The sequence below is a fragment of the Anastrepha ludens genome, chromosome 5 (genome assembly GCF_028408465.1).
Source record: "Anastrepha ludens isolate Willacy chromosome 5, idAnaLude1.1, whole genome shotgun sequence".
NCBI lineage: Eukaryota > Metazoa > Arthropoda > Insecta > Diptera > Tephritidae > Anastrepha > Anastrepha ludens.
This window is the reverse complement of record NC_071501.1, coordinates 50,557,408-50,579,137: the sequence shown is the minus strand read 5'-3', so window position 1 is coordinate 50,579,137 and position 21,730 is coordinate 50,557,408. Positions and strand designations below refer to the sequence as shown.

General features: G+C 38.7%; 1 protein-coding gene across 4 annotated transcripts in view; it reads right to left on the bottom strand.

The window, feature by feature from the left end:
- Positions 1-21,730, bottom strand: part of LOC128865417 (glycoprotein-N-acetylgalactosamine 3-beta-galactosyltransferase 1) — a 98,635-nt gene that overhangs the window by 29,019 nt on the left and 47,886 nt on the right. The window lies entirely within an intron of this gene.

Sequence of the window (21,730 nt, the reverse complement as noted above, 5' to 3'; positions counted from 1 at the left end):
AAGAGCAACCCGAAGCTATTTAAGAACATCGATTGCATCCGTTGAATATAACCCTTTGGTGCGTCCTATAGACTGGAGGAAACATCGGCCCATATTTATTCAAAGACGATGCTGGCGCCAATGTAACAGTGATTGTCGAACACTATCGCGCCATGATAAACGACTTTCTGTGGCCGGAAATTGAAACCGTGATCTCCGCGAAACAATTTATCCCCCGTCTCGGTCCAGTGTATTGATCACCAAGATCGTGTGATATCACCCCTTTGAACTTTTATTTTTGGGGGTAAGTAAAGTCTAAATAATTTGTGGATAAACCATCATCGATTGAGGCATTAGAAGCGAACATTACTAAAGTTATTCAGGAGATACCGACTGAAGTCTTCCAGCAAGTCATTGAAAATTTTGGTATACGGATGGCCGAATTATGGCGCAGTTGCGGCCAACACTTGAAAGGGACTATCTTTAAAAAATAAATATCATGAAATAGTGAAGACTGCCCAATCAATTTGAATTTTCGTTGTTTTATTTCAATTTAAAATCCGATATCTCTAAATTGATCACTCGTTATTTATTTATATTAAATATTTATTACTTAAAACATGGCTTTTTTGAATGATGGTATGAAAAAAGAAATTTACAATGTTTGAGGTCTTCTTCTTAGAAATAGTAAAACTGTGCACTAAGTTTAGTCATTTTTCCCAACACGAGCTTCCACTTTTCGGTTTTCTCATACAAATCAAGCCTATCACAACTTTCATACATACGTACATGTACCTGGTACCACTAATTGTATCACGCATTTCAATAAAAACAAATTTCGAGTTCCAACTTAGATATTTGGTTGTTGTTTACAAATAACGAAATATTACATAGACATGTGCATATATCACTTTCATTATTTTTTTTATAAAATTGATACTTTATCTATATTATAAATGGCCATATTAAATGCAATATAGCAATTCCAATTATTTCTTTTTTGAATTTAATTATTAATTTATTATTTTGAGTGGGTTCTTCATTATCTGTAGCCATATGAAGTGGAGGGTCTACGATTTTTGAATGATAAGCCACCCTGCCCTTGTGAAATTTTTAGTGATATTGAGAAGTACGAGGTGTGTTCAAAAAGTATCGCGAATTTTGAATTTCCACAGGTTACGTATATTCGAATTTCGATTTTTTTGTGGCGATACGTTGGTACTCATGTCTCTCACTCATGCCGACGAGTTCGGCCATGCACCTCTTTGATTTTTACTTATTCAAAAGGATGGATCAAAGAACCTGTATCAAAGTTTTCCGAGAAGATGTGAACGACGAAAAGCGTGCCGGACGACCGAGCAGTTCAACAACAGACGAAAAAATTGATGAAGTGAAGAAAGTGGTATTGTCTAATCGCCGTATCACCATTCAATTTTTTTCAATGATTTGGCATGAGACGGGTCGCCGCAAAATTCGTACCAAAATTTTTCAATTTCGACCAAAAGCAGGATCGCATGAACATTGCTAATGAGATGTTGGACTCTGTCCGCGACAACCAAAATTCGCTCAATAGGGTCATAACTGGTGACGAATTGTGGGTTTATGGTTATGACGTGGAAACCAAAGCTCAATCATCTCAATGGAAGCTGCCGCACGAACCAACACCGAAAAAAGCGCTCCAATTTCGGTCGAATGTAATAGTTTTGCTTACCGTTTTCTTCGATTGCAGGGGCGTTGTGCATCATGAGTTCTTGCCACAGGGTAAAACGGACAGTAAGGAATATTATCTGCAAGTTAGGCGCAATTTGCGCAAAGCAATCCGCCAGAAACGAGAATCGCCCGGATTTGTGGAAGAACAAAAATTGGCTCTTGCATCACGATAAGGCCCCTGCTCACACTTCGTGGCTTGTGCGCGACTTTTTGGCCAAAAACAACACACTAATGATGCCACAACCACCGTAATCCAGAGATCTGGCTCCTTGTGACTTTTTCTTATTCCCGAAACTGAAGAGGCTTATGAAAGGACGACGCTACGCTACGATTGACGAGATAAAGACGGCATCGAAGGAGGAGCTGAACAAGATTAAAAAAAATGATTTTTTGAAGTGCTTCGAGGATTGGAAAAAACGTTGGCACAAGTGCATAATATCTGATGGGGATTACTTTGAAGGGGACAAAATAGATATTAATGAATAAATAAATACTTTTTGAAAAAACACAGGATAATTTTTGCTAGTAAAGTAGGTTTAAAGTAAAAAACCTGAGTTCTATTGTAATTTTTCCCCATTCTAGATACTCAAATTTTAAGTTAAGTATTTATATATGAAGTACTTTTAATTTAACTTTTTTATTACAGTACAAAAATTTATATACGAGTATATGAAAATAAAAAAAAATAAAATAGTTATTATTTAACCAATCCAAATTGCCGTATTCACTGAAATATGTATTTAACAAACTGTTGACGAACGTTCTAGACTTTACATTTTCACGAATTGTAGAATATATCGGAACCAGAAGATGCTGGCTCGAAGGACTTAACGAATATTAGGAAGATCGCATTCATACAAGGCAACATTTGTTGCCTTAACTCGTTGCTTGTGATGATCACTCTATCAAGAGCCGTTACGTGCTCGATCTCTTCAATGTTGCTGTTGACTGTAGACTAAAAACTAAACAATTGCAAGCAACAGAACTTCTTATGAAACAAGCCTAAAATCAGAAAAGAGAATTGACAGAATTGAAAATAGTGAGGTACCCCTCATTTACACCTTTCACCAAATGTGTTTTAACATCTGTCAAATGCCGGTTTTTACTTTGTCCCGCCTTCTCATGAGGGCACCTTGCTGTATTAACCTATCATTTTCAAAATGGCTTCAAACTACGAGAAAATTGCAGGTGATGGCAAGAGATTCGGTAACAGGATATACACATTTTAACAATGAAATTCGCTGTCTCCACCTGACACTTCTGTGGGGTTGTACCAGTTCTATGAGGCATAACCATATTCGCTAATGGCGAATCGATAACTTTGTCGTTGCTTTCACATGCAAATTTTTTGTCAAGCGAGCGGAAGCCAAATATAGCGAGCGAAGAAGTGGCGAATCGAAGGCGTCTAATATTTCAATGATTGCATGCCAAAATTTCTGTGCAATTTTATTACTAAATTGATAATTTATTTCCTTCTTGCGAATATTTGAGTAAGTTTATTAATAAAATTAAACTTGGAATTTTTTCACGCCCAGTTGTTTTTTCTTTTTTTTTTTTTTTGAAGTGAAACTTCTTAGTCGTCGATTGACGAGCGAGAATGGAGAGTAAAAGCTCAAGGCCATGCAACGTTTTGGCATTTTCGTTCCGCGAGAGAGAAAATAGATATAGAGGAAAAGAAGAGTGAGAGCTATACCTTATATATGTTCTATGATGAGTTTTTGTTGTACAGTACAATAGTTGGAACTGTTCGGCGCCGCCGCGACTATTTCAAACTGTTCAGCACTATGGCAACTAGAATGATGGCCGCTACGGCTGCGCCTATTAATACCTTTTTTTTGTTATTTTGTTCTTGTAGTCGCTAGGCTTAAAATTTTAGTTTTGGAAGCATACGCATGTAGAGCTATAAATTGAGTGTTTGCGGTTATATGTACATACATAGGTATACATATACGAATATGCATTGTTTTGCTTAGAATAGAAACATCTACGTACACACGTTGCCCCAACATATGCAACCACACATATGTATTAGGTTAAGATGAGATTTTTGCATACATACATATATTAGACATATGGTTGCAATTGTGTGTCTATTTGCTATTGATTTTTTTGTAAATTTGGCCTATTTGTATTCTCTGCAAATGTTGTGAACTTATTTATATATATATTCTTTCTCTCTCCCCCTCTCCCCCTCTCTCTCTCTCATTCTCTCTCGGGTCTCTACCTCTTTCTTTGTCTGCCTTGAAAGTTTCACTTCTGTTATGTGTACTACGCCACACGCACTTTTTTTGTAATTTTTCAATATGAAATGCCATTTTGTTCTCTCAATTTCCCCTTCGCTGCAAGTTTTTTGACACCAAAAATAATTCTTATTCAGCAGAAGTGACGTAAGATTTACGGTGAAAGTTAACAATAAAATTAGCAAAAGATGCTTAGGTTTCGTATATCATTTTTGCAATACTATCCGAATATTTTCAGTAAAAAATAATCAATGGAAAATAAAATAAAATGTATAAAAAAAAATTAGGAAGCTATTGGGAAATTAGGAAGTTCATTGTGTCATGCACAAAGCTGTACGTACACGTGTATACATAACTGGCGGCAAAAAGTAAGGTGAATTTGGTTGTAAAATGAAAAATCTTTATTTATTCTTGTAAATCAATTTCATCCCCTTCAATATAATACCCTCTCGATGAAATATACTTATGCCAACGATTTTTCCAATCCCCGAAACATGCCAAATAGTCCATTTCCGGTATAGCCATCAGCACCTTCTTCGATGCAGCTTTTATCTCATAAATCGACTGGAAATGCATTCCCCGGAGTGGTGTCTTGAGTTTTGAGAATAGCCAGAAGTCACACGGAGCCAAATCAGGCGAATACGGTGGTTGCGGAACGATATGCGTGGAATTTTTGGCGAAATGGTCACGAAGAACGAGTGCAGTGTGAGACGGTGCATTATCGTGATGCAAAAACCAAGAGTTGTTGGCCCATAATTCTGGTATTTTTAGACGAATTGCTTCACGTAAACGACGCATAACGCTCAAATAATATTCCTTATTAACAGTTTGGCCAGGTGGAAGGAATTCATAGTGCACCACACCACGAAAATCGAAAAAAACTGTCATCATGACCTTTATTTTTGAACGACTTTGACGTGCTCTTTTCGGTCTGGCCTCGCCTTTAGCACGATATTCGCTTGATTGGTCGGTTGTTTCAGGGCCGTAAGCATAAATCCGAGTCTCATCTACCGTAATGATGCATTTGAACTTGTTCTGATAGTCTGAAAGCATTGTTTCACACACATCAATGCGTCGACTTTTTTCCAAGAAATTGAGAGTTTTCGGTACCAAACGAGATTTGACTTTTCGTAGGCCCAAATGGTCTTTCAAAATGGTTTTCACAGATCCTTCTGATATTCCGATCATATCAGTAAGGTCTTTAACAGTCAACCGACGATTTTTGAGCACTAACTCCTTCACTTTATTGACGTGTTGGTCATCTGTTGACGTCGATTGTCGTCCGGAGCGCTCCAAGTCATCAACACGTTCTCGACCCTCTTTGAAGTCTTTGTACCTCTTATAAACATTTTTCTACGACATGGTCGTATCACCAAATGCCTTCTGCAACATTCCAAACGTTTCCGCAGCCGAAATTTCCTTCCGCAAACAAAATTTGATGGCACTTCTCTGCTCAATCAAATCAGACATTGTAAAAATCGAAAAATGCACTCTTGGTCGGTTGGTAAACACAAGCGTAAATATATTACTGATAATGACATTCACATGAAAGTTGGCCCAGATGTTATTAACAGTGCTGCCAACTCATGAAAAAAATAACTAGAGCGAAATTTTAATCCCGCGAAGTTTGACAAATAAATTCACCTTACTTTTTGCCCACTTACATACGTAAGTGTGCATATATACATACGTGCACCCAGGTAGATTTAATAAAACTTTGAATATTTTTAGATTACTCTAAAATTATTTGTACACCTTTCTTTATTGCATATGCATATGTTTGTAAATATACTTATATATATTGTAATATAAATATAATAGTACGAGCATGATTGCGCACGTATCTTCCTCCGCAAAAATAAGCACGTTTTGGCGTTGCAACTGATTATATGGGCACCGGTCATAATAATTGTGCAGATTTTATTAATCTACTCATTAAACTCAACACAAATCAACTTTTGTTTCACACAAAGTAAATATTTAATTATAGATATACATACGTAGGTACTGTATACTCATGCAATGTACAATATTGCTGGTATATTGTGTTTTGCTGACAGATGTTGAAATAATTCTCATTTATACCGGGTATATAGTAAATGCATGTATGATTTGCTAGCTTTCAATTAAATTATTTGTGCATTCGGTTTTAAGCACGAAACTGCAACGACAATTGCACCTGCATATATCATACAGTAACTCAAACGATTAATCGTACATACTCACTGTCCAACTTTAAAACAGTATTCCGGAACTGCAAGGTAATTATTATTTATTCTCATTTATCTAGAGTCTACTCACATAAATGAATAAGATTTACATTCAACATTTTTATACTGGCAAATAGAAATAAACAAAACCATGCAGTTAATGCCCAAACGAATAATTGTACGAAATTAGATGTCCTTAAATATTATGTAAAATTCCCTGATCAATATTTATTAACTAATCCTTTGGCGTTTATTGCTGCATTTAAACGTCTAGGCAAGTTTTTTTTTAAGTTTGAAAAGCTTATTGTACCTCTCGGCTATCAGAGCTTTCATCAATTCGTTTGTGTGTCGACAAACTATTTTTTTTTTATTTTTGTGGACACTTCCTCCAAAACGTGCGCGATTATATTAAGATCACGCGATTGAGCGGTTGTTTAGAGTGGTTTAGCGCAGTTGCATATGACCCACCTCTTGCCTAACATTAGCTTTAAGGATGTTCACATCTTGAAATTTGTCCATATTTTCTTCTACAAAATGAATATTTTCGCCCGCGCTTGTAGCACACCTTCGCACCATCACAGAACCATCACCATGCTTCACACTAGTTAGAAACTCGACTCGAATTCAGTATTGGGCTTTTTCCACACATAACACTTCATGCCAGTATGGGGAATTGTGCTAAACCGCAAGCGCAAAGCACTGGAGGCTGTGCAACGAACAGCGGCACTCAGAGTTTCCTCAGCCTACCGCACTGTCTCAGGCGCTGCAATTTTCGTGATCAGCGGTCAGATACCTATCGACCTCATGGTCCGCGAACGAATGGATGCGAGGGACTCCAAGAAGAAACACGTCATCACTAGCTTCCCAGAACGGAGACGCCAAACCGTGCTGCGGTGGCAAAGCCGATCGGACACTGAACCGAGTGGTAGATGGACGGCGAAACTTATTCCATAAATTGACATATGGGTCCAAAGGAACTTCGGAGAAATGAACTACTTCTTAACTAATTTCCTCGGGCCACGGATACTTCCGGAGTTAACTATACCGTATGGGCAAGGTAACCGATTCCAAGTGCATATACTGCGAAGCACCGAGCGATGACGCTAAACACATGTTTTTTAGTTGTGGCAGATGGCTCGCTGAAAGAAATGCTCTGAGGGAGCAGATTAGCGGCATCGCACCGAGCAACATAATCAGTAAAATGCTCGAACGTGGGGACAGCTGGAACGCGGCAAAGAAATACATCGAGAACGTACTGCGAAAAAAAAAAAGATTGACCTCGACACAGTGCAACAAAGTGAAGTCGCACAGTTAGAGATACAAGAAGACGAGCCTATACTCGTAGCATGAAAGCTAGCTACAAATATGGTGGACCCAGACGTGGGTGAATAGAATTGGTCGATGCCGTTCTGGGCCCTCCCGAAGTAATATATACAGCAGTTCCGGGAAGGGTGTCTATCGAAGTTATGTTTTTTCAACACATTTCGAACTTTTCCATCACAAAGCACTTTATTAGTACTTTTCTTACATTTCATTAAATTCAAGGCTGATACAAAGGAATTTTTTTAACTTCGTTTAAAATCATGCATTTTTTGCGATCATTAAGTTTCTTTCCTTGGTCCAGGCAACGGTTATTTGCAATCGGGGAGTTACTTTTGTGCCTTCTAATTTAGTATAGCACTTTAGAACGAGTGCTGTTCATTAAATTGCCGATTTCCCTAAAAATTGTTCTCTCTTCATGCAATTTAGCAATCAGACGGCGTTCGTCTTCAGTTGTCTGTTTTCGTGACGGAGTCGTCATGCAAAACTTGTAGCAAACTTTTAGAGCACTTTTTATGAAATTTGATGCGCATATTGACCGTGCACTTGAAATGTAATTCGAATTTAATTCTCCGGATTTTATTTTTATTTAACAGTTTAAAAATGTTGAATGCAAAAATAAATAATAAATAAAATCATTTTTAATATGTACTTAAATTCAGTAGACTATAAATAAATGAAAAACGTGCTTTTTTCGAAGTAAATTTAATATATCGGTTCGAAAATCTTTGTGTTTGATTAAGTGTTTGAACCACTGTGTAGGTATACCCATGTGCCGCAGTTGTAACTTTTAACACGTCGTATTGTGTTTTCCTGTCGAAATAAATACTAGTTGTGTGGCATGATCAGCACAATCTCTATGAATTCGGACTGTGGCTGAAACACTTTTATATTTTTATGCAACAACTTATATACAAATACACGTACATGTTTACACAAAGTACGTTGCATCAAATGCCATTAAATATATGTGAATCGTCAAATTATTATTATATTATAATAAATAAACTAAACTATTTTGTGAGGGTGTCTACTTTGCGCGTGTTGTTTTGCTTTATTTTTACCAGAATGATTTTTTGGAATTTTTCCGGTTCAATATTTATTCATGTGTATGTATGTAGGTACAATTGCATGAGACAGCACCAAATGTGAAATGAATCGTAGCCGGCATTTAGAGAACATGAAATATGACAACGCGAGTACTTCATAGCTGTAAAGAGACCGAAAGAAAAGTCTCATGTAAAATTAACATTTGTGCCCTATCAATTTTACAATATCATATCAACATAGACAATAATTGAAACAACAGGTTTCACGTTAAATTGACATGAATCCTATTAAATTAACATTGCCATGCATTACATTATCTTATCAGTTGCTCATGTTAAAATTACAAGTAGCGCTTTTTTTTATCGGGACAACTAGCAAACGCAGACATTATTTAAGTCCATTATACTACACTTCGATTCCCGTTTAAATTTCTTTAAATCTACCTGATATCCGAAGAAATCTGAGTAGATCTTGTGGTGCCAAGAAGCCAAGGTGGTCGCTTCTTAACACATCAGTGTCAAAGACCTTAAACTAAAGAAGTTGACCTCAGAGCCCATCTTAGCTAAGGAGTCAGAGGTCTCGTTACCCACGATACCCACGTGTCCCGGGACCCATGTTAGCATCAGGCTATTATGTCTACCGACATAGTTCAGCCTAGATTTACAAGACTCGACTGCCCCAGATGTGGTTGGGGGGCTGTCTAAGGCCATTAGCACAGCTTGGCTGTCGCTGCAGACACATACAGATCTGCCTCTTCATCGGTTTTCCACAACATCGGTTTTCCGCTTGAAACACGGATGCATGCATTCTCAGAGCAAAGTGCAGTTTTGTCCTGCTGGATTCCACGTAGACCCCAGAGCCGGAGCCATGCTCGGTCCTGGAGCCATCCCTGAAAATGCGAAAACAGTATTTGCCGGGCTCATTTTCAGAGTTTGACCACAACTGAGCCTCTGGTAGCACTACACTGAATCTCTTTTCAAGTACGATTCTTGATGGCATGGAGTCAAGGGGCATGGAGAGTATCGTGGAAACGAAGTCCATGCCTTCTCTGTTTTCCAATGCCGGACAAGGTTCGTACCAGTTCCCATTGTGTTTCAGCTTGCAGATGGCCTTCAAGGCCTCTCCTTGGATGAAAGCATCAAGTGGTGACAAACCAATCAGAGCATCTAATGCCGGGCCTGAAGTAGTCGGAAAAAATCCGGTGCAACATATGCCCACAGTGTTGTAGTCTCGATAAGGTCCTCCTGACTCCCACGAGAGAGAGTCTACTCACCTAGACCACTGATGCATAGGTGATATAAGGTCTTAGCATAGCCATGTAGATCCATAGGACCTTGCTAGGAGAAAGACCCCACGTTCTCCCAAAAACACTATTGCACTGCCAGAAGGCTATCAGTGCTTTGGATGTCTTTGTTTCAACGTGTGACTTCCAAAGAAGTTTACTATCGTGGATTACTCCAAGATATATGATTTCTTTGGATAGCTGGATTGTGACTCCTTACGCTTAGACAGAACGAGTCCATCAAGCTTCCTCCTTGTAAAGAGGGTAATACCAGTTTTGGTGGGGTTCGCCGATAGCCCATTCGCACAGTACCAAGTGTCAATCATATCCAGAGTTTTCTGCACTTTTCTACAGATGTTCATAAGGCAACATCGTCCGCATATACTTGTGTGTAGACTCCAGCACCATTTAAGGTGGTGAGTAGAGTATCGATCACCATGCACCAGAGCAATGGAGACAGCACACCACCTTGGGGGTAGCCTCTATTAACCCCGGACGGGCCCAGCAGATCCTCTTACGCCCGCACCGTGACGATTCTTTGGGCTAGCATTGCACGAATCCAATTCCCCAGCACCCGGTTTACACCATGTCTGCTGGCAGAGTTGCACATACTGTCAAAAGTGGCATTATCAAAAGCCCCCTCTATATCCAAAAAGCTGCCCATAGCATAGTCCCTCCTGTCGATGGCCTGCTCTATCCTAGCAACAAGGTTTTGCCGTGCCAATTCGCAGGATTTCCCGCTTTGATAGGCATGCTGAGATGGAGAGAGTGGGTGAACCTTCAGCGACTTCTGACGCGTATGCAACTCCACTAGCCGTTCGGAATTCACAGAGAGAACAGTGGTTCGAATCTCGGTAAAACACCAAAATTAAGAAAAACATTTTTTTAATAGCGGTCGCCCCTCGGCAGGCAATGGCAAACCTCCGAGTGTATTTTTGCCATGAAAAAGCTACTCATAAAATTATCTGCCGTTCGGAGTTGGCTTGAAATTGTAGGTCCCTCCATTTGTGAAACAACATCAAGACGCACACCACAAGGAGGAGAAGCTCGGCCAAACACCCAAAAAGGGTGTAGCCAATTATATATACGTATATATAATATAATATATATATAGTCAACTCTCCCAGCCTTAGGGATGAAAGCGACCGTCCCCATCCTCCACGAGCGTGGTATATAAGCCAGTGCCAAGCATGTAGTGCAGATTTTCTTCAGGGCTGCAGTCACTGACTATATGCCTCCCTTCAGCATGGCGAGATAAATGCCATCTGGTCCGGGGGACATGTAGCCGCCAAAAGATTCGATGGCAAATCGAATGGCGGCTTCATTCACCACAGATCTGAAAACGTACCAGTCACGCCGAGAAGGTGTAGCAGCTCTGACAGCAGCCTCTTTCGTTAAGGGCTGTTGCCGGCCAATGCTTATCTGATTTCCTGGAAAGTGTCTGTCTGTCAAATTTAGTATTCAATTGAGTGGTTTTTCGAAATGAGTGCAGTTTACGCCTCTCGCTTTGAGGCAATTTTTCTACTTTTGGTTATGAAAAGGGACCCAAATTAACGCAAACTGCTGCTGCGAAATATATGGGAAAGTCGAAGCAGTTCATTAGCAAGTGGATAAATCGCTATAAAAAGGTCGGTAACGTTGATGATTTTCCTGATCGCGGAAGTGCAAGCAAAGTCACAAAAAAAGACGAAAAAAGGATTCTCGCATTGTTTTCGAAAGATCCAACTTCTCCACGTAAAGTCAAAGTTGGATCTTTCGGGACGTGAATCTTTTTTTCGTCTTTTTTTTGAGAATTTGCTTGCACTTCCGCGATCAGGAAAATCATCAACTGTGAAATTGAAAGCAAAAGGTGTTGACATATCTTACGAAAGGATTCGCAGACACTTGCTTGCCAATGAACTGAGATATGGCAGTACTTTGGAAAAATCCATGTTGAGTGCAAAACACGTTGAAAATCGAATGGCCTGGGCGAAGGAAAACTGGACCGCGATTGGAGCAACGTAATTTTTTCTGATGAATCCTCCTTCTGGGCACTTCCGAGCATCAAACACGCCTGGACAACCTCCACCGGCAGGATGCTTCAACGGACTATTAGACACCCCGTCAAGGTCCATGTTTGGGGGTGCTTCTCAAACAAAGGTTTCGGTACTTTGTTCTTATTTACCGAGAATTTAAATGCCGAAAAAATTAATAAAATATATCAAAAGGCTTTGTTACCATGTGCTAAGCAATGCTAGATATATCAAGAAAAATGATAGTTGGATCCTTCAAGAGGACAACGATCCGAAACAGCGGAGTCGAGCGTGTAGCGAGTGGAAGGCGCAAACTTTAGATTGGCCATCTCGGTCACCGGATGCAAATCCCATAGAAAATGTGTGGGCTCTGATGAAAATGCAGCTTCGCAGACGAAAGCCATGTAATTAAGATCAACTTTCTCGACAAATTCGAAAAATTTGGAGGTGTTCTCCGGTAGAATATGCAGAAAAACTAGTGGAAAGTATGCTCCGCGGGTGCCAGGCCATAATTGACAATGCAGAAGATTGGGCTTGCTACTGAGGTATTTGCATTGAGTATTGACGAATTTTCGAAAAATCAATTGTTGTTATTATTTAACAGTGGCCACGCTCCAGACTGTATGTGAAACATCATTGCAGAAAGTGTTGCTATTTTGTAGTTATGAAGCTAATATTAGTCGATTTTACTAATATTTATATTTTATATTTTTTAAATTTATTTTATTTGTAATGAATTTTTTATTTGCGAAATTTTTATATTTACGCGTTTATTTATTTTTATTTTATTGTACTTAATAAATAAAATTAAAAGTACATTCAACTTTTGTTGAAGATTGATGGCTGCGAACAGAGAAGATCAATGCTAAATTCATGTTAGTTGAATCCACTAAAAATTAGCACTTGTGCGTAAAAAAAACATTCTAGGATTAAGAAAGAAATATAAATATCAATGGGAAACAGTCCTAAAAGTCCTTGACACATCCTATCATCGGATATTGATGCAATTGCACGAAATGGTTTCGAATCACTCGAAGACGATGTTTTTACTCAACATAATCCTGCATAGCCGTATAAGTTTCACAAGAATAATAAATTTAGGTATGGCGTGGAATAGATTTTTAGGTATTGCGAAAATCTATAGCAGATTTGACATGTTTGAAGCCACACTTATAAGATCCAACCTGTTGGTTTTTGACGGACTTCAGTCTCTGGCACAATGAAATAAAGTGCACTTGGTTCCAATCACCAGGTAAGTATTAATCTAATCAAATCGCCATTCAACGCTTACCAACCCTTCGCCACTTTGTTGTTTTTACGTCTTATTATAGTGATCGTCAGCTCATCTGGGCCTACTGTTGCAATTCACACTTTATAACTGACTAATTAGTAAAGCTTCTTTATATTCGAGATCGGCATAGGAATCGCCGTTAAACAGTACTGAGAATTGTGCCTTCACTTATTTTATCTTAACCTTCAATTAAATTTTGACGGCTGTACAAACAAAGAACTGTATAACGAGTTAACACTCAGTTGAAATCACAAGCAGACTTGACAAGCATTGAGAAATTGACTCATAATAAAATTTAGAAATAAATGAACAGAAATATAATGAAGTTCTCGATATTGCTAGGAGTGTTAACCCAAAATATAAATAGGGTTGTCAAATTCCCAAAACGCGAGTTCGTGGGTATAACGGGTTATAACTAAAAATCTGCACTAATTGAAAATTTCAATTCATTTACATTTATTGACTGTATAATTTTTAGTTAAATTACATCTTTACTCAAAATTTACTCATATTTACATATGTATAAATATTTATATCTGACATCAGGAGATATTGCTGATATGTTGTCTGTGTAATATATATCGTTTCCTAGCCTTAGTGAATCGCTTAATTAAAATAATTTTCCTCATCCAACGACACTGAGTTTTTGCCGCTCGAATCTGATACTCTGTGGACATTGAATTCCGCTGCATCTATCTCACCTTAATGTTGAGTGACTTCAATGTTTTCCAAATATGTGGCTCTGAACATCTCAATTTGTGAGATAAAATAGTTATATTTAGCACGCCCTCCACTCTAAAATGGGGCATGAATCGCCTACGATGGTTAGCACTCTCGCAATACCAAAAAATGAATAAGGAATGCTCGTACAATAGCTCGTAGCAAAGTTAGAATTATTACTAAAATAAAATCCATTATGGTCTGAGATTCTAAGTTAAGTTAGGGCACACTTGACAAAGAATCAAATTCATCTGTTGTGATGCCTTACAGATGAAAAAACAGAGGGAGAGAAAAAAAATAAATAAAATAAATAAATAATTGGCGCGTACACTTCTGTTAGGTGTTTGGCCGAGCTCCTCCTCCTATTTGCGGTGTGCGTCTTGATGTTGTTCCACAAATGGAGGGACCTACAGTTTCAAGCCGACTCCAAACGGCAGATATTTTTATGAGGAGCTTTTTCATGGCAGAAATACACTCGGAGGTTTGCCATTGAGTGCCGAGGGGCGACCGCTATTAAAAAAATGTTTTTATTAATTTTGCTTTCACCGAGATTCGAACCAACGACCTCTCGGTGAATTCTGAATGGTAATCACGCACCAACCCATTCGGCTACGGCGGGAGAGAAAAAACAAAACAAAAATTGAAGAGGTGGGCAAAAATTGGTGAGGCTGAAATTCACCACGTGCGTAATGTTTAAATCTGCAGGTGTAGCAAACACGTAAGACCTCAGATATCAGAATCTTAGCCCAACGAGCACGGAGCAGCTGAGGAGAACGTGCTGAGATGGTTCCAACTCGCCCTCCAAACAGCTTATGCAGAAAGGAGTTGAGGCAATCTTAGGTCTCACCGCATGGACACCTTTCGGACAAATCCTGTTTGCGGCCAAATTTAAGAGCGACGGCTTTGTTAGTCTCCCCCGATATACCCGTGGCCAAGAGGATCTCGCGATTTTGCTTGTTTGCATACTAACCCAGCGCTCGATGAGTTGACACGATGCTTTCTAGAAGCAGACCACAGGTTCTCAAGGGAACCCCCTTACTCTCTTTTTGCGATGAAACCATCTCGAGAGTCCCTTGTCTGGCCAGCTCATCAGCTCAACAGTTTTCCGCTATGCCACTGTGACCGGGAACCCAAATGAGTCTAATACCGATTTATTCGGGTGTAGTAGAGAGAAAAGTCAGACAAATTTCGAACGCACAGCCGCCTTACAGTAATTGCTGAGGAAAGCAACCAATCCTCTTCTTCTTTAAGTGTGGCAACCTCCGCTTGGAAAACGCTACAGTGGTCCGGTAGTCTAAATTTGGGCATGACCGTGAGCTGCTCGCAGAATACTCCCCATTCAACTTCGAGCTAAAGATTCTATGTTCGTCTATTTTTTCGAGCTCCTTAATGAATTCGCTTTCTTGATATCATCATACCAATTCTTTTTTTTTCAGAGGATTTGAGTAAATTCTAATAATGGCATTATAGGGAATTCCTTGCCCTCAAAGTTTATGTTAGCATCTGACCCATTCATACCATATACGAGTGGCTTGGAGTGTGGTTTGGCGATACCAAGAATGTTTTAAATAAAATTACACAAATATAAGAATTGATCTTTGCTGTCTCTGCTCAATATTTGATATAAAAATATTGTGCGGTTGAAAATATTTATTATTATTCAGAACACCAGCTTATCAAACTGTCAGCGAGCTAAGAGTGGTGGGCTGGAAAGAGTGATCACAGTAGAGATCGAAATTTTATTTAACCGTATGCTAAACACACATATACATAGATATATTATATATACAGAAGGAAGCTTATCAGGAAAGAGAGTACGCAAATATGTCTGAAATAAGCCGAACATTATTTCAGAAGTTCATTAAATATTGAAAAGAAATATTCTTACAAACAACAAAAAAACTGGAATACAAAAATAAATTTTTCTCATTTATTGTTTAAAAATATATCTTTATTTAAAAAATATAATATTTTGCTATAAAATAGAAAATATTTAATGTTGTTAAATAGTTTGAGGCCCTAAATGTGCAAACGTTTGCTCTCCTGATTACAATTTGTAAAAACACAAAACTTCTTTAAACTTTTATGCCAACCTTTAGCAAAAGTCCGCGCCAACCACGGCATTGCCGCTGGCAATCAGCTTGCGTACAATAACGATTTGAATTTCCGGCACAACCAAAATAGTCAAAGCTTTCACAGCGTCTAGTGCTGGTGTTGTAGTACCATCTATTTCCGCCTCTGCAACCCCAACCAGTGCGGCCTTGATCGCGCAGTTGACTACAAGTTAGAGTCCCTAAAATTTATACGATAATCGATTTTCATAGCGTTAAGAATATTTAAGAAAACTTACGCGGTTCGCCATAACATTTAGTCTGCGCAGTTTGACCGATTGAGGACAACGACAAAACAATTAGGGAGAATATTAAAAACTTCATAGTAAAATTAAAGCACATAAATTTATAAACTCTTTGACTCTGACACTTATGGCGAAATGTAATTTTAATTTTAAGTGTGCATCCTCCTCAAAATGTATAGCTGCTTATAAAAGTTAACAATATTTATTTATATTTTTTAGAGCTTCAAAAAAGTAGAATACAAAAAACATGTGCATTTAAAAACTGAAATTTGCTTATACCAATAATAATCTTTACTATTGACAGCAAAAACAAAATACTTACAAAAGCTTTAACAGCTGTGAAGAGGTCATTCACTTTTATACCCGCGCGCAATCGTGCACAAGGGTATTACAATTTTGTGCGGTTGCATGTAACAGCATAAAGGAATCGGGATAGGTATATACCTATATACTCGTACACCAAAATGCTCAGAATGAAGAAAGGAGTCGATTTAACCTTGACTGAGTTTCCGTCCGTTTTTAGGATAACTTTAGCAAATATTAATATGATACTTACAAGACACTTAGCGGAATTTGAGTACAAATTTTCATCGAAATATGCAAGATGGCGCAAAATTAATCAGCCTATCGGAAGACTTATAATTTTTGCAAATAGCGTCGTACCCCAATCATATTTGACACTTGTGAACTAGACAGCTGCAGTATACAAACGCAGTGGAGCGCATAAAGGTAAAATTAAAGATTTCCAGCACTCAAAATCATTTTTTATTTATTGTATTTAATAAAAAAGTTATGCAAAAACAAAATTGGACGGTTAATTTTGCGCCATCTGCACATTTCGATGAAACTTTTTACTCACATTACGCTTTGTCTCTGACTCTTACTCTTCGTCAAGATAACGAGAAAGGGATGTCTCAGTTATAATACCTTATAAAGGGTGGTTAAATTTCAAGGGCCGTTGTTGAATGTGAACCACACCTAAACGTCAAGTGTTTTTCTGTATTTCATTTGACATTTTTCAATTTCAGACTAACTCAATTTGAACCATGGAAAGATACACAATCGAGCAACGCGTTGCAGTTATTCAGGCTTATTATGAAAACGGGCGTTCAAATCAAAATGCATATCGCGCACTTCCTGATTCAGTGATGAGGCACATTTTCACCTCAGTGGATTCGTCAATAAGCAGAATTGCCGTATTTGGGCGAATGATAATCCAAGAGTGATTGCCGAAAAACCAATGCACCCACAAAGAGTGACCGTTTGGTACGGTTTATGGGCTGGCGGCATCATTGGGCCGTATTTTTTCCAAAGTGAAGCCGGTCAGGCAGTTACTGTGAATGGTGTTCGCTATTGTGAGATGATAACGAACTTTTTATGGCCCGAATTAGAGGATATGGATGTGGACGATATGTGGTTTCAATAGGACGGCGCCACTTACCACACAGCTAACGAAACAATGGCTCTTTTGCGCGAAAAATTTGATGGCCGAATAATCTCACGTCACGGCGATGTCAATTGGCCGCCAAGATCATATGATGTGACACCGTTGGACTTCTTTCTTTGGGGTTATTTGAAAGAAAAGTTGTACGTCGATAAACCAGCAACAATTCAAGAGCTAAAGGATGAGATAATTCGGCACATTAATGGCATAGAACCTCAATTATGCGTCAGCGTCATCGAAAATTTGGACCATCGGATGGAGGTGTGCCGCCAAGGCCGCGGCGGCCATTTGGCGATATTTTGTTCCATACGTAATTGATCTATACCAATATTATCATAATAAAGAGAAATGACAATAATTTCCTAAAAAAATTGTATTTTATTCACAAGCAACACCGGCCCTTCAAACTTAACCACCTTTTATAAGAAGAATTTACTCAAATTCGGTACAAGTGATGAGGGGCAGGTAAAATTTGAAAAATTGTGGGGTGCCACTCTCACATTTGGATGTAATGCTTGTATCATGGCTTATTAAAACTCGCCCAAATTCAGTAGACGTATTGCTGCTCCTTCATTAAATCCGTCATAAATATTATTGAAATCAGACAAAAAACTACGTACACTCTTTATTTGTTAAAACTAAAACCCGCCTGTCCTTCTCATTTGAAAAGCACTAACCCTCATTCTCTATGTGTTTGTTGGATTTCAAAAATTAACAGACAGGCCAAATTCATTGTCTAAGAGTTTATTTGAGTCCAAAATTTTAATAAAATGTGCCCGATTATAGTCCGGACCGAATTTAGCACTTCCTTACTCGTTAAATCTGTTTTTCTAAACTTGCTACAGTGATCCCATTCCATCAACAAAGCAACAGAAATACTTTTTTAACTTATTTATTCCGTAAGAAAAGAAACAAAGGCGTCTGAATGAAGCCGACAGCCATTCACTGAGTACTTGTAGGAAGTACAATAATAATAAAAATAGTTATTCAAGCGGCCGCCGAAGCCGTCTCGGGCTTTGCGTTACTACCAGTTTGACTCGAGTTCGATGCCCCCTCTGAGACCAGAGCTGCACCATATGCGATACAATAAATAAAAAAAAACTGATGAAATTGACGTCGTTAATTTCACCACCGGGGCCATCAGGGCGGACCTGTGATGAATGAGAACAAACTAAGTTAGAAACGAGTCTGAGGGCGGCCAACAATATCGGCCTTGAATTTAAGAGACAAGTAGCAAGATAATAATGCACTGAGTCGTCCCCGACGTACTCAACATAAATATGTCTGGCATGCAAGGCTACCCCGCATGACTCTAAGCGCTCCCGTACATGCCCACTTAAACCTACTCATCTACGCCCATTCTCTCAAAAACAAAAAAAAAGAGTGATTTTGATGAGTAAAATGAGCAATAGGCTTGACGCCGGACTTTTTCTTCTAAGGCTGTTTAGCTGTTTAAGGTTTCTTCTATGACTGTTTAAGCTTGTGTCAGCAAGGCCAAAACTTTAGAAGAACTTAATATAGAAAAATAGAAAATAAATAAGTCAATGTGACAGAAAATGCTAAATAAAAAAAAGTATAGCTAAGTGCAATCACTTTTCGATATCTTATTCAAAAAGTAAACTCGTGAAACTATTAAATTTATTTAAAAAATTAATTAATTTTTTGCATATCTGCTATTTTCAAGATCTATTTTTAATTTTCCATTAATATGGCTCAGCCTTATGTAGTTCTTCTCCTAGAGGAGCAATTTCATAGGTGTAATGTGTTATTGCCTCTTTTGGCTGCTGAACAGGGGCAATAAAGAGATCCATCAAGAACGCCAAATTCTTATGCATACATACACCTACATACAAGGTGGCACAAAATTAGTCACCCTATTGGAATCAATCATTTTTAACACACGTAAAAAGCTGCGGTATACACATAATAGGTGTATTTATAAGTTCGTGCGGTTTTACAACAGATGGCGTAACTTGATTATTATTCCATCGATCCACATTTCCAAACATTCATTGGAGAGCTACTGTCGTAAGGCACAAACGTCAGTATAAGTTTTTTATTTGAAGCGTAAACAACAATATTTTTACCACACTTGAAAATGTCGAATTTCGTGCCAAATAATGTGTTTTTGCGGGGAATTCTTCTTCATTATTTTAATATGAAGAAAAAAGCAGGCGAAAGTCATCGTATCTTGGTGGAAGTTTATGGTGAGCATGCTCTATCTGAACGAACGTGCCAGAAGTGGTTTGCACGCTTTAAAAGTGGTGATTTTGGCTTGGAAGACGAAGAACGCGAGGGTGCGCCGCCAAAGTTCATGGATACCGAATTGGAGGAATTGCTCGATCAAGATCCGGCTCAAACGCAAGAAGAGGTTGCAAAAACTTTGGGAGTTGATCAATCAACCATTTCCAAACGTTTGAAAGCCATGGGAATGATCCGAAAGGTAGGCCATTGGGTGCCGTATGAATTGAAGCCAAGAGACGTTGAACGCCGTTTTATGGCATGCGAACAACTGCTTCAACGGCACAAAAGAAAGGGTTTTTTGCATCGAATTGTGACTGGCGATGAAAAGTGGGTCCATTACGACAATCCAAAACGTCGGGCAACGTATGGATACCCTGGCCATGCTTCAACATCGACGTCGGCGCAGAATATTCATGGCCTGAAGGTTATGCTGTGTATCTGGTGGGACCAGCTGGGTGTTGTGTATTATGAGCTACTGAAACCGAATGAAACGATTACGGGGGATGTCTACCGACGACAATTGATGCGTTTGAGCCGAGCACTGCGAGAAAAACGGCCGCAATACGCCGATAGACACGACAAAGTTATTTTGCAACATGACAATGCTCGGCCACATGTTGCACAAGTGGTCAAAACATACTTAGAAACGCTCAAATGGGATGTCCTACCCCACCCGCCGTATAGTCCAGACCTTGCGCCATCCGATTACTATCTCTTCCGATCGATGCAACATGGCCTGGCTGACCAGCACTTCCGTAATTACGATGAAGTCAAAAAATGGATCGATTCGTGGATTGCGGCAAAACCGACCGAATTTTTCACAAAGGGAATCCGTGAATTGCCAGAAAGATGGGAAAAAGTAGTAGTAAGCGATGGACAATATTTTGAATATTAAATTTGTAACCATTTTACGTCAATAAAGTTTCAAATTTCGAAAAAAACCGCACGAACTTATTCATAGTCCTATTAGATAAGCCATGGAGTAAGTAAAGGTGAAAATAAATAAAAGAAAATAAACACTAGATATCTTTTTTTATAGATTAAAATAGTTATTCAAACCCAGACTTGGATGATTTATTCTGCGCCATCATGTATGTACTATATAAGTAGGTATATATTTAATCACTCTACGATGCGTCCAATTTGCTTGTTTCGTTGCTATTTCCATTATTTTAGCTTTTCATATTATACCGTTATGTGAACTAAGTTATATGTAATATTCTAGTGATTTGGTCGGCAACCTGCGGCTCTTTGGATGTGAAGCGGCGGCTCTTTAGTTCCATACGCAAACATTTTTTATTTTATAAAAAAAAAAAACATTTAAAGTCGTTCTGAATCGATTAACGAGGGTTAGGCACCGATTCTATCTTCCAGCCACTTGTACTCGCAATCATAATCAAGATTGCAAGAACAGCATCTTCTCAAAAGCCCTCTTTCCTCGTCAGTGAAATAAGGACAAAATGGAGATTCAGTATTTTGACCTCCTTCCTCACAATAAAGTGAGATGGTTTTCCAAAGATAATCAACATGATTTAGAGAACGTCAAATGGTTGCAAAATATGTACTTTATGGTGAGGATACCGTCAGTATAAGGACTCCGCAAAAGTGGTTTTCAAAATTCCGAAGTGGTAACTGCGGCGTGGAGGACGCCTTGCTCGAACTCGTGGAAGCTGAGCCAAATTTGATAGTCGATATGATAGCACAGAGGTTAAATTCATCGCAAGGAACAGTTCACAGGCACCTGGTACAGTTGGAAAAGGTTTCAAAGCTGGGAAAATGGGTTCCGCATAGACATTCCGTCGCCAACCTTCAGCAGAGAGTGAATGTGTGTTCTCAGCTGCTGCAACGGCTTGAAACTGAAAGTTTTTTGAA